Raw genomic sequence first — 22,964 nt, forward strand, 5'->3', positions numbered from 1 at the left:
TTAACCTTGTGAGTTTGGAGGACTTTTACCAGGTAACATTACCTGGGAGTCAGATTTCCTCACCTTTCTCCTCATGGATTTCAGTTCCCCCTTTGGTGTCCCCTCCTTGGGTGGCCTTTGCAGAACTTTTGGACTTCATGTCATTTGAAGCACAAGGCAGAGTTTACCTGAGAAATATTTAATAAGAAATAGGCCTAAACAACAATTATGAATTTATCATAATACTACCTGCAGCTTCAAATTTGAAAAGATCTTTCAGAATGTCTTTTAAAATTTTCAAATATTAATATTGCATCATAATTAATTTCAGAAAGAGCAACTCACACAAACTTTCATATTAGTCTCTAATTGGAATAAAAATTTGATTAAGATTGCTAAAGAGCGACATTTTTCCCAAAGAAAACAGAATTAATAGAATTACTGCTACAATACTCAGGGTTTGGGGATTTTCCTTTTTTTTTATAGTGAGCACTACTCATCACATTTGGAAGTTTTTTCCTTAGGCCAAGGTGATATTGGAAGATGCAGCTCAATAGCATAAAGAAAAAAAATATATTTGTCTTTTTATTTTTTTCTAGGATAAGCAGAGGGCTGGATTTTTTCTTTTTTTTTTTTTTTTCCCTTTAGGGATAACAAAACCAACAAAAATTGATCTAAATGGAATTTTCATATTTTAGGTTCCACTACATCAGACATTAGATTTTCCAAAGGTTAATAAATCAAGGGCTACCTAAAATAAAAGCAGGCAAACAAAACTAAAAGCTCTTGGATGAGCTGACTTCACAGAAAATGTAATAAACACGTGAAATCTGATATACCACAAGCAAAATCAAGATTCATAATTTATTCATGGCTTCATCAATAGTTCCAAGAGACTCCCAGCACAGACAGATTTGTTATGCCACATTAATATTTTATTGGGTTTTATGGAAGGGAGGAAAAAAAATGAACAAGGAGGATAAAATGATACAAATAACATTTAAAAGACAAAGGAAGAAGAGGGGGGTTGGAATTACTGAGATTGAGGAGAAATGAGAGGGAAATGATCAAATTGTACTGGGTGGGGCTGGGTGCCACCACACCAGGGGTTCACACAGAACTCAGAGCTTCATTCTCCTACTTCAGCATCTAAGAAACCCATCTGACAAATTTATATTCAGAGAAGGGATTGTTTAGGTAAAATTAATGATCAGAGAGGAATAAAAGTGGTGAATTTGAACTTGGTTAAACTTTTTCTCAATATAAACATCAAGTAAACACCCAGAGCTGCAACCCAGAGTCCTGGAGCCCAGGGCTTTCCGTCTCCCTGCAGCATTCAAATCATAATTTCTCTGAAAATTGGGATTTTCCCTCAAATTCACATCCATCAAAGACCCTGTGTCAGCAAGGCCATGCCTGTCCTGTTCTCAGCACCTTCCAGCTGCAGCAGTTTTAGCTCAGAATATTCTCAAATCTGAAAGATGTCACTACTCCTTGAAGAATCCCATCTCCTCCCAGCTTGGAATTAGCTTTTTTCACTTTTTTTCCCTATTTTGTTTTTATTTTTGCAGAGAGCACAGTTGAGAAATGATGGATTATCATTTCTCATTTGGACTCAAAGTCCATGCAACGGCCAAAGGAAATAAGCAGTTTCTCCCAAGTGGCAGAGAGCGCATTGTTGAGGTGAAAGGAAAAGCAGGAGACAAAATTAAAGTGATTTGTCCCACATCCCACGGCTGTAGAGCTGAGCTGACGCTCTGTGGCTTTGTGAGATGCTCACTCCTGACAGGACTGGGGGTGGACACAAGGAAAATCCTGAGAAATGGAGGCTTGGTGAAGGTAAATCCTGAGAAATGGAGGCTTGGTGGAGTGAAGTTCAGCTTAAACCCTGATTTTAGAGGCTGGGTTTGCTCCTGGTTTGGGGGTCACATCAGGAATGGCATCCTGCTTGTGTCCAGCAGCACCAGGGCAGTGAAATCCCCCCAAAATAAGAACTTTGAGGGGATGGAGCATGTCCAGGGAAGGGAATGAAGCTGGTGAAGGGCCTGGAGCACCAGGAGGGGCTGAGGGAGCTGGGAAGGGTTTGGGGCACCAGGAGGGGCTGAGGGAGCTGGGAAGGGTTTGGGGCACCAGGAGGGGCTGAGGGAGCTGGGAAGGGTTTGGGGCACCAGGAGGGGCTGAGGGAGCTGGGAAGGAGAAAAGGGGGATCAGGGGGGCCCCTGTGGCTCTGCACAGCTCCTGACAGGAGGGGACAGCCGGGGGGATTTGGGATCTTATCCCAGGGAACAGGGACAGGAGGAGAGGGAACGGCCTCAGGCTGGGCCAGGGGAGCCTCAGGGTGGATATTTAGGAAAATTATTCATGGAAAGGGTTTTCCAGCCCTGGCACAGCTGCTCAGGGTGGTGGTGGAGTCCCCAACAGGGGATTTAAGGTCCCTTCCAACCCAACCATCCGTGGTTCTCTGAGTGTGACCCACAAGACCCGATCTCGCTGCAGGAAAGGCACCAAGAGAAACAGAGCTCCATTTCCTTGCATTCTATCGGACACCACAACCATCCCGTATTTTCCTGTACCTCTGGAGCAATTCTAACAGCAGCTCTCCAGCTTTTTCCTCTTTGGGGAGTTTCTGAGCAAGTTCTTGGCTTCCCAGCCAAAGCTTTGCAGTTCAATTTCTCCCGGAGCACCAGGAAAAAAAGCAAGAGCAGTCATTTGCTGGAATCATGAGCAGCTAATTTGCTGAGTTTAGTGGCAGGAAGCCTGAAGATAATCAATCCAGTTCTTCTCTACATATATGAATGTAAGGCAGCGTGCTGAGGAGGGCAAATTACACTGCTCAAAACAAGATGAACAACCTTATCAGGTGAAACTGTGGATAAATCTTCTCTGGCAGAACACTTTCCTCAGAGTATCTCCAGGTTCTTGGGAGAGTTTTTGAGTGTCTCGCGTAGTCAGAACCCTGCACAATTGGATAATTACTCTGATTTAGGATATGTTTATGTTTTTATCTAGAAGAGAGTTACGTTTGCAGCACAGATTTCCAGATTGCTGCAGTTATTCCTCCTCTGAGTTCAAGCAGTTGGACATAAATAAGTTTATATGGAAGCATTTAACTGGTAAAAAATTCCTAATTCTTTAGTGACTCTTTGTTTTTCTCTATGTAAAAACTAGTTTTAAACACTCTCTAGTACTTGCTTGCATTAAATTATAGCATAATAAAATAAATATATAAATACAACACAGATAATTATAAATATAGATACAGCTAAAATTAAGAAGATAAAAGAAATATATCATTACAATACAGATAAAGATAAATGTAGATAGAGATAAAATAACACAGATAAAATAAATATATAATTACAACATATATAAATAAAAATATAGATAGAGATAAAATAAAAAAGATAAAATAAAAATATATAAATAACAGCACAGATTTTGGCCTTCTGTGCAGCTAAGAACTCTCTTCTCTGTTCCATCCAGCCAGATCCACACCAGATTGCTCAGATCCATCAGGCAGCAGAGGAAGTTTTCTCTACCCATCACATAGCTCAGACACTGAGACAGACAAAATAAATGTGAGCTGAGCCGGGCAATATAAAACTGCCTGAAATCCTTCTGGGGCTGTACAACTCCATAATTCTTCTGAGATTCACTGAGCAATCATTTCTCTCTTCCTTTCTCCTCTGAGGTGGGTTTAACTGACAGGACCAAAACTCATTGCCAGGATGTAAAAAGGAGAAAACTCTACTGTGGGTTTTACAGCTGGGCTGGAGTTGGAGAACTTCACCAGCCCTGCTGTAAAATCCCCTCATTGGCTTCTGAAAGTGAAATATGGACAGAAAAATAAACAAATACAGGAGTCACTTCCCCACAGATGACATTTAGGGCTGTGCTGAGTTTGTCAAGTGAAATCCTGAGCAGGGAATTGATTCACAGCTTCCCTCAAAATGCCACAGAGCTGTGGCTCTCCAAGGTCTGGAAAAAGAAGATTTGGGGAAGTTTGTGCTCCCTTGCTGTGTGATGAGATTGCTTCACAATTGTCCAGGAACTTGTTGGGAACCCAGAAATATCCCATCTTTTGTTCTTTTGAAGTTCAAGGCTTTATGCTCCGCTGTGAGCAGCAATTCGTAAGAAATCAGTAAAAGCAAAAACAATATCCTTTGTAAATTCTCCTGGCCAAATTTTAGGCGCCTACAAAGCAATGGCTTTATTTTTCCCACACTGAGGATTTGTGTTCCGTGTTGGCATGCAAAGCCAGGAGCACCAAAGGGAAGGTGAGAGCCTGAGTTCAGGTGCTTGAATTTGGACAATTTTGGACAATGTCAACACGTGCTACTTTTCTCACTGAAAGGGTGAAGTGTTCTTTTAGAAATAAAACCTGAAATAAGCTTTGGTTGCAAAGTTTCAAATGAGCTCTTTTAAATTGAAAAACAAATGAACAGGCTGCTCAGCCTCATCTTTTTGTGGGCATATGTGAGATCACAGCATTAGAGCAGAAAAATATTGTGGCCCACTGAACTCTGTACAGAAAAACAGAGAGGAAAAGCAATATTATTCCAACTTACTGCACAAATACACCTGTGTGCACCCAAACTGAAGAGTAAAAACCAGTGTACCAACGTTATCCTCTCTAATTAGGGAATTGTGAATAATGCTGGCAATAAAAAAAAGCCATAAAAGGGCAAGAAAATGGCATCCCCCATAATGAAAGATACCTCCTTTGGGGTCACACTGAGCTTTTGTGGGCTGACAAAGGGATCAGTCTCCATGACATATTGTTAAGTGACTGCTCCTCTGATCCTGGAATGTCTTCTCCACTCACATACATATTTCTGGCTTGTTAGGGAGGCAGCCTGACAGTACAAAGGGCTGGATGTATGTCTGTGCATTGTAAGCAGAACTTGGAGATGCTCTGAGTCAGGCTTTTATAATCACATGCCAGGGCTAAGGAACTGGTTATGTTCTACATCTTCCCCCCAAATAATTAAAAACAAAACTCCGAAGCAGCTCTGGATGCAGGGAGGCTCTGCAAAGCTCTTTTGAGGTTTTTAAAATGCATGATTGGAAATATCCGCTGGGTTTTTTTGTCTCGTGTTCCTCAAAATCTGATCAAACGTTGAGGATGATCAAATTTCCATGGGGGAAAAAAGCACAAACTTCCGCCATTATCTCCTTTTCTGCTTCCTTATAAACCCAAACTGGATGGCATCCAATTTCTCCTCGCAACTGCCTCTGGAAATGAAAGAGAGCCTGAATAGAGGAGGAGATGAGCTGCTTTAAATGCTTTTTCATAGTTCTCTCTGCTATGAAAGCTTCATTAAAAGCTGCAGCTTGCTTGTTTTCGAACTCTTCCGAAGTAATAAGCATATAATTGTGCTGGAAGCTTGGGAGGAGCGTGTCCCTGCAAGCCACTGCAGCAGCCTTTCCTTTCAAGGTCCTTCTGCATTTTCTTGGGGATCAGTCATTCCCATCTGAAGGAAATTTAGAAGAAATATTGGGTTTTTTAAAGAGGACGTTGACGATTTGCCATGTTGATATGTCGACAGAAATTACTTCCTCACGGACTGTTGACTCTGGGGGTGTGTTGTGAGGCATAACAATTATTTTGCCTTTTTATTTTTTTCTCTTTTTTTTGGTCTTCTTAACCCACATTCAAACTGTGTCAGGCACAGGCTCACTGCTGAGCCCTCTTATATTTATTTTGGTTTCTTCAGATGGGGAAACATGAGGAATGAGGAAGAAAATTTGTGCTACAAGCATTTTTTACAGTTTATCCTAAAAAATTCAGCTGCAGTGCTGAGATCCACTCATATTCTGACTGATTCTATGGGATTTCTTCTGCTCTTCTCCTGTGGAGCAAAACCAACCTTGCTGCAGATGTTAATAAATGATCTTTGGAAACAGCTGGAAGGGATTTTGGGAGCGTGGACAGATGAATTTCGTAACACCGAGGGTGAGAACAACCTTAAATCACCCTCCACAATGAAATCCTTCAGTGGCAAAAATCCACTTTGTGGATTCAACGAATTCAATCCAATATTTACTCGTGAAATTCCACATTCAAAGTCCTGGGCCAGGATGCAAGAAAACAGAGATTTCCACATTGATTGAGGCTTGATCAGAATATTTTCTGATTTGTCCCACAAACCACAGCCCCAAACATCCCAGGATGAAACCCAGTGTATAAGAAATACAGTATTGACAAGATTTTAGGTAATTCCCATTAAAAATGTAGAGAAAATTCTCAGGGTGAACTTAAATTACTGAAGAAAACCCAAATGGGAACAGTGACAAGGATATTTAGAAAGTCAGCTGTGGGTTCTTCTAAAAGGAATTGACATTTATTTAGAATATATGTTTCTGGGGAATATGTTTCCAAGCCATGCTTCATTGACTTCTTCCAAATTTATTCACCAAAATAAAGATCACAGTGCCCAAAGAGTCACTTTGACTCCTTTCCATCTTGTTTCCAGTTTATTTCTAGGATTCCAGTGAAAATTCCCTCCTAGTTTACAATGAAACAGAATTAATTCATAAACCATAAAACACAAAACTATGAATTAAATTTTTTTTCTCCACAGAATTTCGATAGCAGCATTTCCCAGCTTTCCCCAAGCTGACTCCACAGCAGCATCTAGAAATAAGAAAGTGTATTTACATTTGTTAATTTGCTTTTTACCCATTGAGAAAAATAACTCACAATAATTGATGCAAAACTTATACTGAGGCTGAAGATAACTCCAGTTCCCACTGAAACAGTGAAAATTTCCTGGCACATAAAATAAATAGGAGTAAAGCCAGTGGAAAGTCATTGCTTTACTTTATTTTACTCCTTGTTTTTAATCAGTAAGGATATTGTCACATAAAACCCTATTTTGGAATTTTATTCTCTGACTGAAAGGCTCTTCTGATGGAAATAATATTCCCAGCAAATCAAACAACTTTAACCATAGATTTTACTTTTAACACAGGTTTTACCATAACTCAGAGGAAAACGTCCTCATTGGAGAGTTGAGTATGGAGGGTGATCCTGGAAGGAAATATTGAGTTAATTCTCCTCCCTCACCTTTTTTTTTCCACACAAATTCCTCATTTCCAAGCCATAAATACCCCATGAGGTATTTATGGAACCACAGGAGGTTCTGGGAGCAAATCCCAAATTTAGGACCCACTCAATCCATACTGCCCAGCCATGGGAGCCAACCCAGCTGGATGGGGAGCTTGGAAATGGAACTCCTGAGCACAGATGTGGCTCTTTTCCTTTTTTCATTTCAAAATCCAGCGAGAAAATGAAGGAAATATTTGCCTTATTGTCTGTGTGCCACAATCTGTGAGTTTTCATCAAAACCCTCCAATATTTTCAGGTAGAGTCATCTGCAGACACTCCCAGAAGCAATTAACACAGCCTGGGTTTGTAAATGCTCCCTGCCTGTGTTTGTTTGTCCTGGGAGCTGTGCAAATATTATTTGTAGGGTTCCTGCTAAAGCTGGGATTCCTTATCCCAGAATCCTGGAGCTGGTTTTTTGTTGGAGCCAGGATATTTTGCTGTCAGGCATCACTGGGGTGGGAGGTGGGCAAATCTCTCACTTGACACTAAAAAGGAGAAGAGAGGAGAAGGATGCTCCAGCTTGGAGTGGCTGAGATGGTTTTTCTTCTTCTTCCTAGAAAAAATTCCACAAAGGAAAGAGCCTTGAAATGCAGCCCATTCAGGGCTAAGCTGTGCAGAGGGACAGGGCTGGCTGTTAGAAATAAAACAAAAAGGAAAAAAAACAGTGGTGGAATTTTAGGATTTAGGTGGAGTTTTATGGCTTATAAAGTGTCCTCAGGCAGTGAAGGTGTTAACCTTTTAATGCTCTCATAGGCCTTCCCACAGTGACAGTGGCATCCACAGATTCAATATAAAATACCTTGAAAAAGGAAATCAAAATGCTTCAAATCCTCCTAAGCAACAAAAATCAATTTAAAATATGTGATCCATTACCACAAGCTTACCAATATTTTTTATTTTTTATTTTTTTTTAATTTTCCGTTATGGGCAGCAGTTTGCCAGTTGCTTTTCCTGCCTCTTGCAGCAGAGAGGGATGGGGTGCTGCAGAAGCAGCACTTGGGCTTTATGCTGAAATATTTATTAGTACAAGAAGCAACGCAGCACAGTGTTCTGGCCTCGTGTCACACTCGTTTCCCCCATGCAGGTACAACCTGTGGGCAGCTGCTACACCCAAGGAACAAATCAGTCAGAGAACTGAGGGGCATTAATGCAAACCAGCCCCTGCCATGGCATGCACAGCCTCCTAAAGAGGCTGGCCGGCACATTTTTGCTTTGTGCTCTGCATTTTTTGCTCTTTCTTGTGGGCTGAGCAATTTGCAGGGCAGGAATTCCATGTGGCTAAGTGTCACTTCAGGTGTTGGATGTGCTTATTTGATTTATGTGTATTTTTGTGTCATGCTGGTGTTTCCCAGGAGCTTTTTCATTTCATTTGTTGCCTTGCAAATTCATATGAATTAGGCAATTATATAAGTTACTATTTTGACCAGAGGGAGAAAGAAACCTGATAGGACAGAGCAGAGCAGAAAACCAGGGCTTAGAAGTGGCCTCAGGCATATGAAGGTCTTAACCCTTTAAATGCCTTCATAACTCTTCCTGCAGTGGCAGTGGCATCCACATTTGCAATATAAAATACACTGGAAAAAGAAATTCAAGTGCTTCAAATCTTCCTTGCTCCCACTTGTCAGTCATGGCTCATTTTCAGGATTATTGAGAGAAAAAGGAAATTATTCTGTCCTGTATTTTTTCCCTCACAAAGCTGCTGCATTGTGGGGCTTGTAGGAGAGCTCACTGACAGCGCAGCAGGCAGAGCCAAAATCTGACTTTATTAAGATGAAATCATTGTCTGTAGGCAAAGCAAAGCCATGCGATATCTCCATCAGCGAGGCTTTCATATGCAGCTACTCAAAACCCTGGAATAAATGGAGCTGATTGAGGTGAGCCAGAGGCAATTCAGCCACCAGAGCCAAGCAAGGGGAGGATCAGAGAATGGAGCTCCCTCGTTAGCAGGGAGCTCCTCTGAGCTCATGTCCAGCTGCCAGGGGGAAAATGAGGGGATCCAGAACTGGAAGGCGCTTTCTGAGCACTCACAGCGTCCACAGGTCCAGCTCCCAGATGGAATGTCCCAGCTGAGGGACAGACAGACAGCCCCAGGAGCTCCCAGTGTCCCCAGGAGGTGACTGGCAGCTCAGCAGAGCAGATGAGACACTACCAAAATGAAAATGGAGACAAAGAGGGATGCAGGGAGAGCAGCTCATCATTATTCTCTTGTGAAATATCTCTGCTCCGGTTCCAATTAGGCAGGAGAGGAGCAGATTGTCATTTCGTTTCAGACCTCCAGGCTGGGGGACAGAGCTGGGCCAAGGTTTAAGCAAGGCACCTGGCGAAGAATGTGAGAAAGGTAAAGATTTGTCATCTCTGTGGCACACCTGCAGGTGTGCAGATCAACCTCTCTCTGCCTCCCAGCACTTCCATTCAAAGATCATGGAATTATGGAATATCCTGAGTTGGAAAGGCTCCACCAGGATCATCCAGTGCAGCTCCTGGCCCTGCACAGACACCCCAACAATCCCACTCTGGGAGTGTTATCCAACCCCTCCTGGAGCTCTGGCAGCCTCAGGGCTGTGCCCATTCCCTGGGGAGCCTGGGCAGTGCCCAGCACCCTCTGGGGAAGAACCTTTTCCTGGTGAAAGAAAAAAGTACGTCCTTGTGGGAATGTTTGTCACAGACATCTTTTATGAAAATTCCTTTCCTTAGGATTTTTCCTCCCGAGAAGCTGAGAGGCCTCAGGAACAAAATGTAAACAGTAATTATCTGCTGCTGTGGAATGCAACAGGTGCATCTGGGATTGGGCTCATGTGGTTGTTTCTAGTTAAAAATGTCCAAAGCCAGTTCTGGAAACTGAGCTCCAAACTATCCCCAATACTCACAGTTCTGGGGGAAGGCCTTTGGATGAATGCAAGCAGCAAAGCAGCACTTTGTAATATCTACTGCAGATTATAATGAATTCACTGTCAGGCCTCCTCTCCACTAATCCTTCCTGTCCCAGTCCAATCTAATCCAGTCTAACAGCTCCTTTTCTGGACACATGAGGCCCATTTTAGCTGTGGTTATCTTCACATTACCAGATAATGTTGGCTGAGCCCCTCTTTTCTTCCCACATCCAAGATTTTGTCACTAACGTAGAGAGTTGGAGCCCAGTGTGTAATTCCCAGTGTCTCTTGTGTGCCCTGTCTGGGACAGCTTCCAAGCTGCAGCAATTCCAGGATTTACCATGTCCAGTGACAAAAGGAATCCACATCCAGAAATCAGGCATTTCCAGGGTCTCTCTGCTGAGGTGTGTGTGCCAAAGAGCCACATATCCCATCACGGTGAAAACATTTAAAACAAAGAATGGAGTAAATCAAATATTTAAAGATTTTTTTAGTGGCAGAAGTCATTGCACAGAGACTGGTGGTGACAATAAATTCCAATCCAGGCATGAAAATGTGTGGAAAGCACCAGGAAAACCAGCAAAACCAGGGTTTAAGAAGTGCCAATTTTAATTACTATGGAAGATGGAGGCCAGATGATATAAATATAAGATGACAGGACAATAAACAACAGAATGAGAACATGAAGTAATGAGGCAAAATATCCTGGCCAACATCACTGCAAAAGCAGTTTTAGATTGATAACCAGAATATTTTTGGTATCACAGCTATGGGTGGTCATTTGAAACCTATGATTTTTTTGATTGGATTGATGGGGACACTCTAAAAGAATTGTTGGTATTTTATGTGCTTTTAGAGAATTGAAAAAGCAGTTTATGGATTAGTTTGAAATAAAAAACTTATGGCAGATGAGTTCAGCTGCTCATCAGCTCCATGCACTCAATTATAATGCCCACAGTGAGTTGTGTTTTATAATTTCCTTAATCCATCAGAATTGGTTGATTTCCCTTCGTTTTCAGTACTAATTTTGAGCTTTTATTGGATTATTGCAAAAACAAAGCACCCAAACCCCACCATGTGAATGATTTTATCCTCACTGAAGATTTTAACATTGATTGGAAAAACTACATTCATCTTTCAGCATTAAATGCTTTTAAAAGTCTGATAAAAAAGTATGTCACTGACAACTGCATTATCTAATCCATATATTGGGTAAAGAACATCTGTGCATGTTTTCAACCACAAGAAAACTTTGTATTTTCCTTATTTTCTAATATTTCCATTAAAACTGTGCAGGGGATTGAGAGGGATTTAGGTGCTGTAATTTGGAAATGAGTTTTTTTTATGATGAGGGATAAGAATAAAAAACAGGTTTGTAGGGGGGGAAAGGAGAAGTCTTTGCAAATTGTTGTGTCAGCTGGGTAGAAATCTTGCAAGGAACTTTGTTGTGCTCCTAATGATCTTTTTAGGAGCTGAAAAGGAAAGGAGCAGGAAGTTATTTGCTCCAACTGAGAGTATTTCAGAATAGGTGCTGCTATAACAATGGGCAGAAAAATAGATTGATCGGGGAACAAGAGCATAATTGGCAAAAATCACTCAGCTGGGGCAACTGATCCCTTCAGGGGGCTGGAATCCAAGACTTGTGGAGTTGTGCGGCTATTTCTATGTCAAAAGCTGTAATTTCCCTTGAAAAGGAGTGACAGTTTCTCTGTCTAAGCCTACTTGATTTTGATTTTCTCCACTAAGACTCTTCAGCCACTGGCCTTTTGTATTAACTTTTCATCAGTGAGGACTTTTTCCTTAATTAGACACAATATTTCAAAAAAAAAAGCAAACGTATTCCTCCATTTTTTCATGTCAGGGTTAGAGTTTTGGCTTTAAAAATTGAGTTGTGTTGCATGATGACAGTTCAGCAAATATTTCTGAGAAGGTCTATATCTGTTAAATAACTCTTTGACCTATTCTGAAGTAAGATCTCCAGTAGCAGAGATCTTCCAAAGAAGAGCCTTGGATAAACTTGTCTTTTTAGCTGGGCTTCTGTTGAGCAGCCCTTAATCCTCTTTATCCAGCACTTTTTAGAGCACAGGAATTACAGGGCTGACATGGAGATACCCAATAGAACTCTATGAACAATGCAGGAAGTTATACTAAAAATCAAAAAATCGATAATTTTAGTCATCTTGAGGTGAAAGTATTTCTATAATTAAACCTAACTCTGTAAGGTAAAAGGTCACTGTAAATTCTTTTTTAAAAATGTTTATAAATTCTCAATTATTTCCTAATAATCATACTTGGGTTTAATATTGTTATTATTATTATTATTAACTCATTTGGCCCTTGAACAAAATTGTGATCCTTTCAAAACACACAAGAGACAGAAAATGTCTCCGTAGCTTTATGGCAATATAAAAGTAAGTAATTTGATCTATTCCTCTAAAATCTTGCTGCTCTCAAAAGACTTTAAAGTCTATTTTATTTCAGTCAATGCTGAACTTTGGTGTGACACATGTGAGTTTGCATCAAGGCAGCAGAGTGGAAGGGAAGAAGAGGAGGAGAGGATGAGCAGCAACCCAAAAAGAGAAATTAAATAAGAATTTTGGGTAGAGCATCCTTTTGGAGAGCTTGGCTGCCCAAGGGTTTTCCTGCACTGAGCTGGGTTTGCGGTGAAACTCTGAGTGCCCCAAGTGTGTTGGATAACATCCACCAGGGGATGTGGGCATGGCACCAGCAGTGGGTGATTTTAACCTTGCAGGACACAATAATTAGCTCTCCCTTTCCCCTTTGTCTTGGGCAAACAAATTGCTACCGTCGTTTTCTGAGATCATGGAAAAATCCCTGCAAATGGAACATCTGCTTTTTGATTGAACACATGCAGAGATATTTCAGCAGATACTCATTAATCAAAGTTAAACTTTGTTTTACCTCATTTTTAGTTAGTCAGTTGTTACAAAGATCTACATTTTTTTTCTATTTATCAGTGGTTAAAGAGGTACAGGGCTGCAATGTGGTTGGGGAAGGAACTGAAAACATTGAAAGCATTATTTTCCCATCTATTTCCCTCACTTGTGAAATTCATTTTGGTTTAATTTTCGAAATGGGTGAGCAGCTATTTGAGATAACACAGCCAGGGCAGAGTGCCTCTAAAGCCAGCACTTCCAGAGGTCCATCACTGCCAGCTTTATTAAGCTCAAAGCTGAGGAAAGAATGATTTGCTGCCTGCAGAGTCTATGGCAAAGCTGATTTGGGAGCCTTGGGAAGAGTCATATGAGGGAAGAGCTGAAGGAAAATTTTCTGTCTCCAGCTTTTCTGAGTTTTGGCAGAATTAGCTGAGGAGTCAAAGCTGGCAATGCTTTAAGTATGAAAGCGACAGAATGACCTAAAACGTAGGGTCAAAATGTGCTAATTAGGTAACAATTAATGTTGAGTGACCTCTAGTGGTGCTTTGCCACAGTTTATCCTCAAACTGGGAAACCCTGACAGGACCTGGAGTTTGGGATCTAAATTTAAGAGCCCTCCCGCACCAATATGATAAACAGTCTGTAAAAAATGGGGTTTGTATATCTGAGATAAGATCCAATAAATTGAATAATAAAATAATTTTTTAATAAATTGCTTAGTGCTAAAATCTTTATTGTCACACCAGGCAGAGCAGCAAACTGGAACCCACCCCTCGACACAAGTTTTGATATAAAATTATTTTTTATTACCCTGACATTTGAGAAGACTCCAGCTGTCAGAGGGTCAACTGTGAGTGCTTTGTGGTGATTCCATTTTCCATATTCCATTCTCCATATTCCATTTTCCATATCCCACAGGAAGGCAGGGCAATCATTTATTTGCTAAGTGCCCATCACTCACACCCAGATCTGTGCAAACACCACTGGCTCTGTTTCTTTCCTGAGCCCCTTCTCAGCATTCCTCCACACCTGGGATTCTCCACTGTCACTTGTGCCATCAAACCTCTCCTTCCAAAAACACACCTGTTCCCCAGGGATGTGCCACAGGCTCTTCTGGAGGTGACATCTTCTGAAGAGAAGTGAGAGCAGGTCCCTCACTTCTTATGATTACAAAAAAGATAATCCCATGAGGTGGTTCCTAAACAGGGCAGAATGAGCCCAAACGTCTGGACCAACAGGGTCCAGTATCACCCTCCATGTGAGATGCTTATATGGGTATTAATTCCTAAACATCTCAAAGTGATGCTGGGAGAGGCTGCAGCCAGCCAGGCGGATCCCAAGGCCATCCTTGGAATTCCATGGACATCCGGAGTTTTCAGTTCAATCTCGACTGGGTGATGGTTCCTTCACACCAAGATGGGAGTCCAAAGACACTGGTGGGATATATGACATAATCATTTTGTCTAATGGAAAAAACATTCCTTTCGATGACAGTCCTAAATTATTAATGCCTTAGAGGCAAATGCTTTCGTATAGTAAGGATTTGAAAATTGGGTGATTAGTAGAGTAAATCTTGAGTAGGGAGGGCAAAAAAACCCTGTGTTTAGTCCATTACTTAATTCAGCACTGAATAACTTGCAAGAATTTACCCCACTCTATAATTATTTCTTTTTCATGCAGGTCCTGCTCTTTTTATGGGCTGAATATATTTGTTTCTTCCTTAATTAATATTCTTTTAGCTCTTTAATTTCATGATACCCAATAAAACTCTATGAGCAACACAGGAAGTCATACTAAAAATAAAAAAAAATTATAATTTTAATCACCTTGAAGTGAAAGTATTTCTATAATTAAACCTAACTCTGTAAGGTAAAAGGTCACCATAAGGTCTTTTCAAAATATACTTACTAATTCTCAATTATTTCCCAGTAGTCTTGCTTGGGTTTAATATCCCTATTATTACTATTATTAATTCATTTGGCCCTTGCACAAAATTGTGATCCTTTCAAAACACACAAGAGACAGAAAATGTCTCTGTAGCTTTATGGCAATATAAAAGTAAGTAATTTGATCTATTCCTCTAAAATCTTGCTGCTCTCAAAAGACTTTAAAATCTATTTTACTTTCAGTCAACGGTGAACTTTGGTGTGACACATGTGAGTTTGCACTTAATCCATTTTGTGGTGACCTGCTCCTTTATTGTTCTCTGCTCCAGCGTGGGAGAAAGATGGTTAAACACCATCAGGACCTGATGGAAATGCCTCAAATGAAATTTCATTTTTCAGAGCAAGGCAGGGCAGCTCTGAGAGCCAAATTTGTCTCTTGTCAAAGGAGACAGAGCTGCTCTTTGGAGGCACTGACTGCAGGCAGAAAGAGGCACGAGGAACTTAGGCAAGGGTTTAACTTCAAAAAATCCATAATCTGAATTCCTTGGTTTCACTTGGGTGATGATTTAAGTTGCAATTGTGTGCCAGCCAATTCTCAGGTTTGTGTTAGGATCCAAATTGAGAGATTTCCATTAAAAAATCTTCAGCTTTGGAGCAGTTCCTTTTTAGGTTGCCACTGTCTTCTCAGTCTGTAGGGTTTGATGGTTATTTTTTAACTCATCAAAAAAAAATGCACTGAAAAATTCTGTTTAAAATATTTTTAAAATAAGCTCATAGATAAAAAGCCATTTATGAGACTTTCCAGACATATGAAAAGAGTGGAAGATTTCAAAACCTTCTTATTATGAACAGTATTTTATGCAACTGCTGTCGAAAACACATTTATGCAACGGAATTTTTACTGGTTAGTAAAAATACAATTTAAAGATTTATGCTGCAGTTGCAGTGCTCAGTCTTGGGTTTTCCAAAGGCAGCAAGATGGATTCTGAGGTCCTTATAAAGCCTCTGCAAAACATCATGTGCCTGCCACAAATTCCTGCTTAGAACAATTTAAGTTGCAAATAAGGAACCAGCCCAGAAATTCTGCATTTTTGGCTTGCTTCAAATGATTTGTCCTTGTTGTTATGGTAATTCTATGAAAAAGACTCTCAGAAATCAATTTGTTGTTTGTGTATAATTCCCCAAACTGAGAAAGAAGCTGCTGGGTGTTGGGTGGATGAAGGAGCTGCCACTGGTGAAGGTGTTGAGCTCAATTTAAGCCTATGAAATGTGGCAGCATTTAAAAATCAATAATCTTGGTCACACCATGTTCACAGGCCAGGAGGGAGTGAGGATGCTGAAGGCATGGCTTGGATCATCCCAAGGTTATCACCCAGCATTTGTCTCAAAAAATGAGATGCACAAATCCCAGCAAGGGCCATTGGAGGTTCTTGATGTGGGAAATGGATTTATAGAGAGTTTTTAGGGTTTGACAGAAGGTTAATATAATATGTATTTGTATGTAAACTTTGAGATAAGAAATGTTGACTTATAAATGTTATAGAACAGGATAGATATTGTTGAGAGAGAAATGGAGTTAGAAAAAAGTTTTAAAGGATGGTTTTGTAAATAAGATTAGATACTTTGGAGAAATAGAACTATGAAAGATGTATTGTAGCAGGACCCACAAGGAGTAATTTTAGATGATTGGTTTTAAGGTATTTACAGTATAGTGTGGTAAAAAGCTGATAAGCTAAGAAATGTTTAGAGTGTTTTGTAACTAAGAAATAGTTGGCTTTTGATTGTGATGGTGTGAATTATAACATCTGCATTGTCTCACTCTTCTCATAAAACTGAAAGTAGAATTAAAGTTTTGAAAACATGTCTGAGTTGCCTCATCTCTAGGTTAGAAAAAGGTAAAGGTAAATGAGTAAAATAAATGAGTATCAACATAACAAGAATAAACAACCAATAGCTTCACTGGTAAAGCTGTTAAATTACAAAAATCAGACAAAACTTGGAGCCAGGTTGAGTAGCAGTACAACAGCACCAATAGGAGGAGCGAAAGTTGGATTTACCAAGCCAAAAACTGTGCTGAAGGGGAAGCAGCGAGAATATTTGCACTTGTTAGAGGTATAATTGTGCAGAACACAGGCAGAGGCACCGTGGAAAAGCAATAACAGGCATTGAAGGAGTGGGACTGATTGTACACGCGGCAGCCAGGGCAGGTGCTGCACTCTGCGTGCCCATTACAGCCCCCAAAGCACAGGAATTACCTCGCAAACTGGCAGAGGGAATAGACTTTTCCAAAGTGTGCTTGTCCAGAGCCTGGCAGCACGGCAGGAATCAGAATTTTAAAAACACACTAATTCTGACTGAACTCACACATTGGTGCCTATTGAAGCAGGCGAGATTACCCTGGGGGGAGCCAGTTACCTGCAGGATTTCAAAGACAAATGGATTGAATCCTGCAGAGAATAAATAGTATTTTCTGGTTTTTGGATGACATACTAATACCTGGGAGGAATTCAGACGAGTATTTACAAAACCTTGAGGAAATTCCAACATGTTATAAAGCTATGCTTTAAAGGGAACAAAAATAGGATTGTAAGCATGAGATTTTTTTTTTTTTCTAGCTCCCGAAAAACAAGTTCCTTGCCTAAATTTCAGGAATAAAGGCTTTAAAAAGGAAAATAAAAACTATGGAGCATGCATAAGTGCCTCAATGTTACCCAACTTCTGTTGTTTTTATCCATGTGAAAGGTTTCTTATGGAAGTTCCAAATTATCACTGCTAATTAGGTTGCTGTTTTCCTGATAAAGGAAACATAAAATAGATGTGGATGGAGCATTAAAATAAGATTTTTTTTTTGAGGAAAAACAAAAAAAACCCAAGAGCTGTATAGCATCTTGTAATTTGAGATCATTCAGGAGAACCTCAAACCACAATTTCCTGAAGAAAAATGGGCTGTTGCTTCATAAGACTCTGGCACCCAAAAAATTTCCAGTTATTTGCCTTTTAGTTCATTATCAAAATCCAAAAATGCATCTACATTGTTAAAAGAAAACTTGCACTCCCATTTAGGAATTAATAAATTCTAGGAACATCTCTTAAAAAGTATCTTGATGTAGATAGAAAACCAGTGGTAAAAATGAGGGATGACTAATTTACTTTTTTGGGGGGGAGCAGGCAGTTTTGGAGATCAATCTTTTTATTGTTTTTAATATTGCAAAATTCCCTGTGGACCATGAAACACGCGTCCATCACATTGCTCCTTCCAGCCACCAACAAATTCATCTGGAGACAGAGAAGAGAATGTGATTTCCCGAGGAGAGGCCTGGATTTCTGTGTGTTTCTTGGACAGCCTCATCACAGGAGAAATTCAAGCTCCAGTGCTTCGCTGAGCAGCGTTACCTGGAAAACAGGAGATGCTGTTTTCCAGGAGGAGCAGCTCCAAGGAGCTTGTGAACCTTTTTACCAGCAGAATTACCCCAGTAGCATCATGGAGAAATAAAGAAGGACTGAAAGAAGCTGCTCTTGGTGCAAATTTTGATCAGGGCACCTGCAGGAACAAGGGCAGGACGCGTTTCTCCCACTCTCTTTGTACTGCACTTCTTGTGTGTGGTCACCTGGACTTGCAGCAGTGCTTTTATGGATTTCTCTATAAATCTCTTTTTATGGAGGATTTCTCTGCAAATCTCTTGCAAGGCCTTCCTGGGGGATGCAGTGACCCCAGGAGCTCTCGGTGTGATTCTGCCTTGCTCCATCCAAGTGAGAGTCCCATTGGTAATGTCCATTCTCTCCCCAGACCCAAGGGAAGCGGGGTCCTGCAGATTTGAGTACAAACTTGTGTCCTGTGTTCAGCAACAGGGAGGAAAAAACATCATTGTCCTCAGTTAATTGCTTCTTTGTGACAGGCATACTTCAAAGGCACTTCAGTCTCAAGTGCATCTTAGCAGAGAAAAACCCATATTACCGATTTCAACCCCCACTATTTCCAGCCACGGAGCTGAATGAATTCCATATAATAATACAATCTCCACATGTGGACGTGAAATGTGAAATTAGTTCGGGGTTTGGTTGGGGTTGGGTCTTTTGGTTTGTTTTGTTTTTTAAAGCAGTGTTTTAATGAGGTGTTTAGTTTAGCACATTTGGCTCCTCCAAATTACCTCAAGGGGATTCATATGTTAACGAACTCCACAGCTGTTGTTTGTGAAACCAGCCTAGCACAAGCAGAGCATGTTGTGCAAAGATTTAAATGCTCTGTTGGAGAGGTCACTGCACTCCTTTGTCTGCTGTCAGTTATTAATAATGAGCCTACTACTTATTTAAACATTGAGGTAATTTTTTTCAGCATCGAATACGTTCCAGGTGGGTTCGGTTTGGGATTCAACGCCTGGGTCAGCAGAGGGAAGCTGCAATCAAAGGATGACCTGATTTTACGCAATTGATGAAACATTTCGGGAGGGGATGACTGGGGATGAAATTTCAGGCTTTGGAGGTGGCCTGAAGAGGCTGCATTGAGCAGAGAGAACGTTTGCAATGATAATAGTTTTATAAACATGCCCCGATATGCTTCAAAAGCTTTAATTCTGGATTTCTTAAATTAGGCTGGCTTTGCTCCTGGCAAGCAATAAACTGTTTTCATTTTAGATGTCACTTTACATTTAAGGAAATTAATAACTGGGAAAGAAAAAAATCCTGTTTGCTAAGTAAGGGCAGACAATCGGTTTATTTCAAGTATCCAGTTAAAATCCATAGCTCTCCTCGTTGAACAAACCCTGGGTTTTAAGGGCCAGAGTGACAGAATTTATATCCTAGAAGAGTAATCCCAGTTCTTACCATCTCATCGGAAGCAGGATGTTCTCTGCTCTTCCTGGAGCCCACCTGACCACAACCCAGAGTTGAAAGATCCAGTGGGCAGAAGGTTGTTCAGAAAACTTGGGTTAAGGGCTGCTGCCTCCCAACCCGCACATTCCATGGCATTCTGGCTCATAGATCATTTCATCATTTCAATATTTGGGTTTGATTTCCTCCATGTGCTTTACTACTGAAAATAATGAATGATTTAATAATGAATCATTAACATCAGAGCAGCCTCTGCTGGCTGGTGGAGACAGAGCTCTGATGCACAGCCCCACAGGGGATTTCATTTGGACGGACCAGGCTTTATTCCCTCCCTCAAAGGTATCAGCATTTAAGTGCAAGGAATGATATTTTGCCTGGAATTTAGGCAGAATATAAAATAGATGTCCAACGGGAGCATTGCCAAATTCGTGCACTCCATATTGGATGAGATCAGGGCTTCTGTCAAACAAATGCAAATGTGGTGCGACTTTCTTGCACACAAAGCAAGAATTTCATCTGAGCCTCCATGACACTGCTCTGAAAACATAATTAAGCTCAGACAGCAGAATAAAACCTTTGCCTTCCTCAAGACAGGGAGGTTACTAATTATTGTAAAGTGGGTTTTTTTGGTAAATCAAGTTTTCAGAAATATTTGGCATTGCTAGAAGAGCCCTTCCAAAAAGAGAATAATCCGTATCGAGTGAAAATAGAATAATGCTTTCCCAAAATTCTTGTGTTGCTATTTTGCAGAGGGAGAACTGAGGCACATTGTCCCTGAGAGCTCATTCTCCCAAGTTATTAAGCTTGGGAGCAATGTGGCTATCAATGCAAGCTCCCACTGGGTCAGAGTTAATTTTTAAGATTATGGGACCCTTTCCATCTGATGCCACCTGAGAGGGACAGTTGGGATGACATTTAATGTCACCTACAGTGGCTGCTCAGCAAATGGTCCTCTGTCCTCGAGGCAGGGGGGTGAATTCAGCCCTTCATTTAACACAGGCCATTGAAAACCAGCCATGCACAGGCTTCTCACTTAAGCAGATGAGCGGGATGCAAAGGGATAAACAGGATTGCTGATTATTGTGTTCACCCTCTCCCGTTTGCAAGCCCCATTTCCAAATGTCCATGGAATGGGGGGAGACAGAAAGAGGGGAGAATTTTGCATGATTTTCATTGCTAACTCTGAATAATGGAAGCGCAGCAAATGCAGCATGTGGGCCATTCTTCGGACCCTGTGAACATTCAGTTCAAAAATATTTGTAACACAGTGAATAAGAGGCTGTTCCCTTGCTCAGCATGGAATTAGAATGACTGCCAGTCGGGAATGAAGTCACCTTCCATTTCAGGATCTTTCAGCGAAAAAGGACGAGTTTTCCTGTGGATCTGGATTTGTCATGTGTGTTCCTGAGGAAATGTTAAGCAACTGAATATTTCAGGAGGGTGGAAGGCTCGGAAATACATTTACACCAAACATTTCAGGAAGGTGAAAGGTTTAGAAACTTTTACACCCTTTTTTCCTTCATTCAGCGCACCCCAGCCCAAATCTCCAGAGCACAGCCCTTGTCCCCACTGTGACTTCGCTGTCTCCCAGGACATGTCAGGATTTCCAAAAGGAGCTAGGACTGGGAACAGGTCAGCAGAAACCACAGCACCCCAATTCTTCACCTTGCTCATTTATGGATTCCCCACAACATGTATTGAAAGAGATCAGAAGTTCAGGAGGGGATGGATGGATGGATGGATGGATGGATGGATGGATGGATGGATGGATGGATGGCAGGTACTTGAGGTTCACCGATATTCCTAAAAATAGAACCCCCTGACCAATATTTAAATAACAAAATTAGATATTCTTTCATGAGTAATTCCAATTTTCTAGATATTTCTCAGATATTTCTAATAACAAAAAAACCAAAAATCTAATGACGTCTGAAGATGTAGCAGGTCCTGTGGAAGGTGACTTTGTCTAGAAAGGAAGACCAATAGTGGTAAAGGTGCAGACTCACCTCACTTGTGGCCACTTTGCAGAGCAGCATCACACACAGACATCTCCCCATTGATATAAACCCCATTTATATAACCCTTGTTAGCCCCCTTTAAATGCTCCTGACGCATCCCCACTGATGCAGTGCCATTTCTGATAAAAGCCCAACTCTTTTCCTGTATCAAAATGCACTCATTGTGCAGCAATTCAAAGGCACGGCTCTTCCTCTTTTATGAGCTCTGAAAATATCTCATTAAGAGTTTCACAAATTACCACCATCACTTCTGCTGACGCGCTCGTTCGTCCTCGGATCCAAAGAAATGCAGTTGACAGCTTTAATGGAACAAAGCAGGGCTTTCCCAGGCTGTGATTCAGCACTCAAACACCTCGGTGTCATCTTGAGCTTGGAGGTTTGATGGAGCCAAGGTGTGAGGTGCCACTTGAGACAAGTGAGGGAAGTGTGGGGATGTTTTTCCTCCCCTCTCTCGGATCTACGGCTTCAGCACTCTTCACCATCTGGTGGAACACTTCAGAGAAGAAAACAGTTCTGCAATATCTAATTTTGCCATGTTTTTGGAACATCATTCTAATGATCTTTGTGTCATTTAAGTGTGATTACTCGTCCTCCAAGGCTTTTCCTGTTTACGCTTAAATAGTACTGGAGCATGGCCAGATACGCTTGCAATGAAATGCTACAAAATACTACATTTTTATCATAAAGCCTTAAAAGCAGCATTTACAATGAGGGGACCCAGCTTGTACTTTGCATTCCGGTAGGTTTTTTGTTTTCATCTCATTGTAGTAGTAGATAAATAAAATTAATTAAGCAAGCGTAATTGCTGGTTAAATTTTACAAAATCCCGAAGAAATGGAAGGCCTAATTCAAAGTGGCGGTAATGGTGTAAATAATTAAGTCAAATTGTTTTCATTTTCATGCTGCATATTGTTTGCTTCAGCATGTAATGGTACAAGGCAAAGTGTACGCAGTGCTCGAACTAGACAAATAATAGATAAATTTATTCATAAATACTTTGTGGATTGTAATTAGAAGTTCACTGCTGCAGTGTCTATAGCACCAGTCTATTTTTTCCTTCAGTTTCTGTAAATATTTGTCTGGGTAAATTTGTGCTTTGAAGAATGTAGAGGCAAGGAGAATACATCACCAAAAGTGTTGCAAAATCATCTTTGCTGCTTGGTTTGAGCAGCATGCGAGTTCTGTGTCCTTCGCATGGCCCAGGTGGTCCTGTGCCTGCAGCAGGCTGAGGGAAGCTGGGAGCTGGGTGTGAGATGAGTTTCCCTTCTCTCGCTGCTTGGTGCCCCAAATAGAGGTTTCCCAACCAGGGAAATTACCTGGAAGATCCTGCCAAAAAACCCAGTGGATGTCAGGGCTGCAGTAGAGATTGCATGGAC

Source organism: Melospiza melodia, chromosome 12 (genome assembly GCF_035770615.1).
Source record: "Melospiza melodia melodia isolate bMelMel2 chromosome 12, bMelMel2.pri, whole genome shotgun sequence".
In the NCBI taxonomy this organism is placed as follows: Eukaryota; Metazoa; Chordata; class Aves; order Passeriformes; family Passerellidae; genus Melospiza; species Melospiza melodia.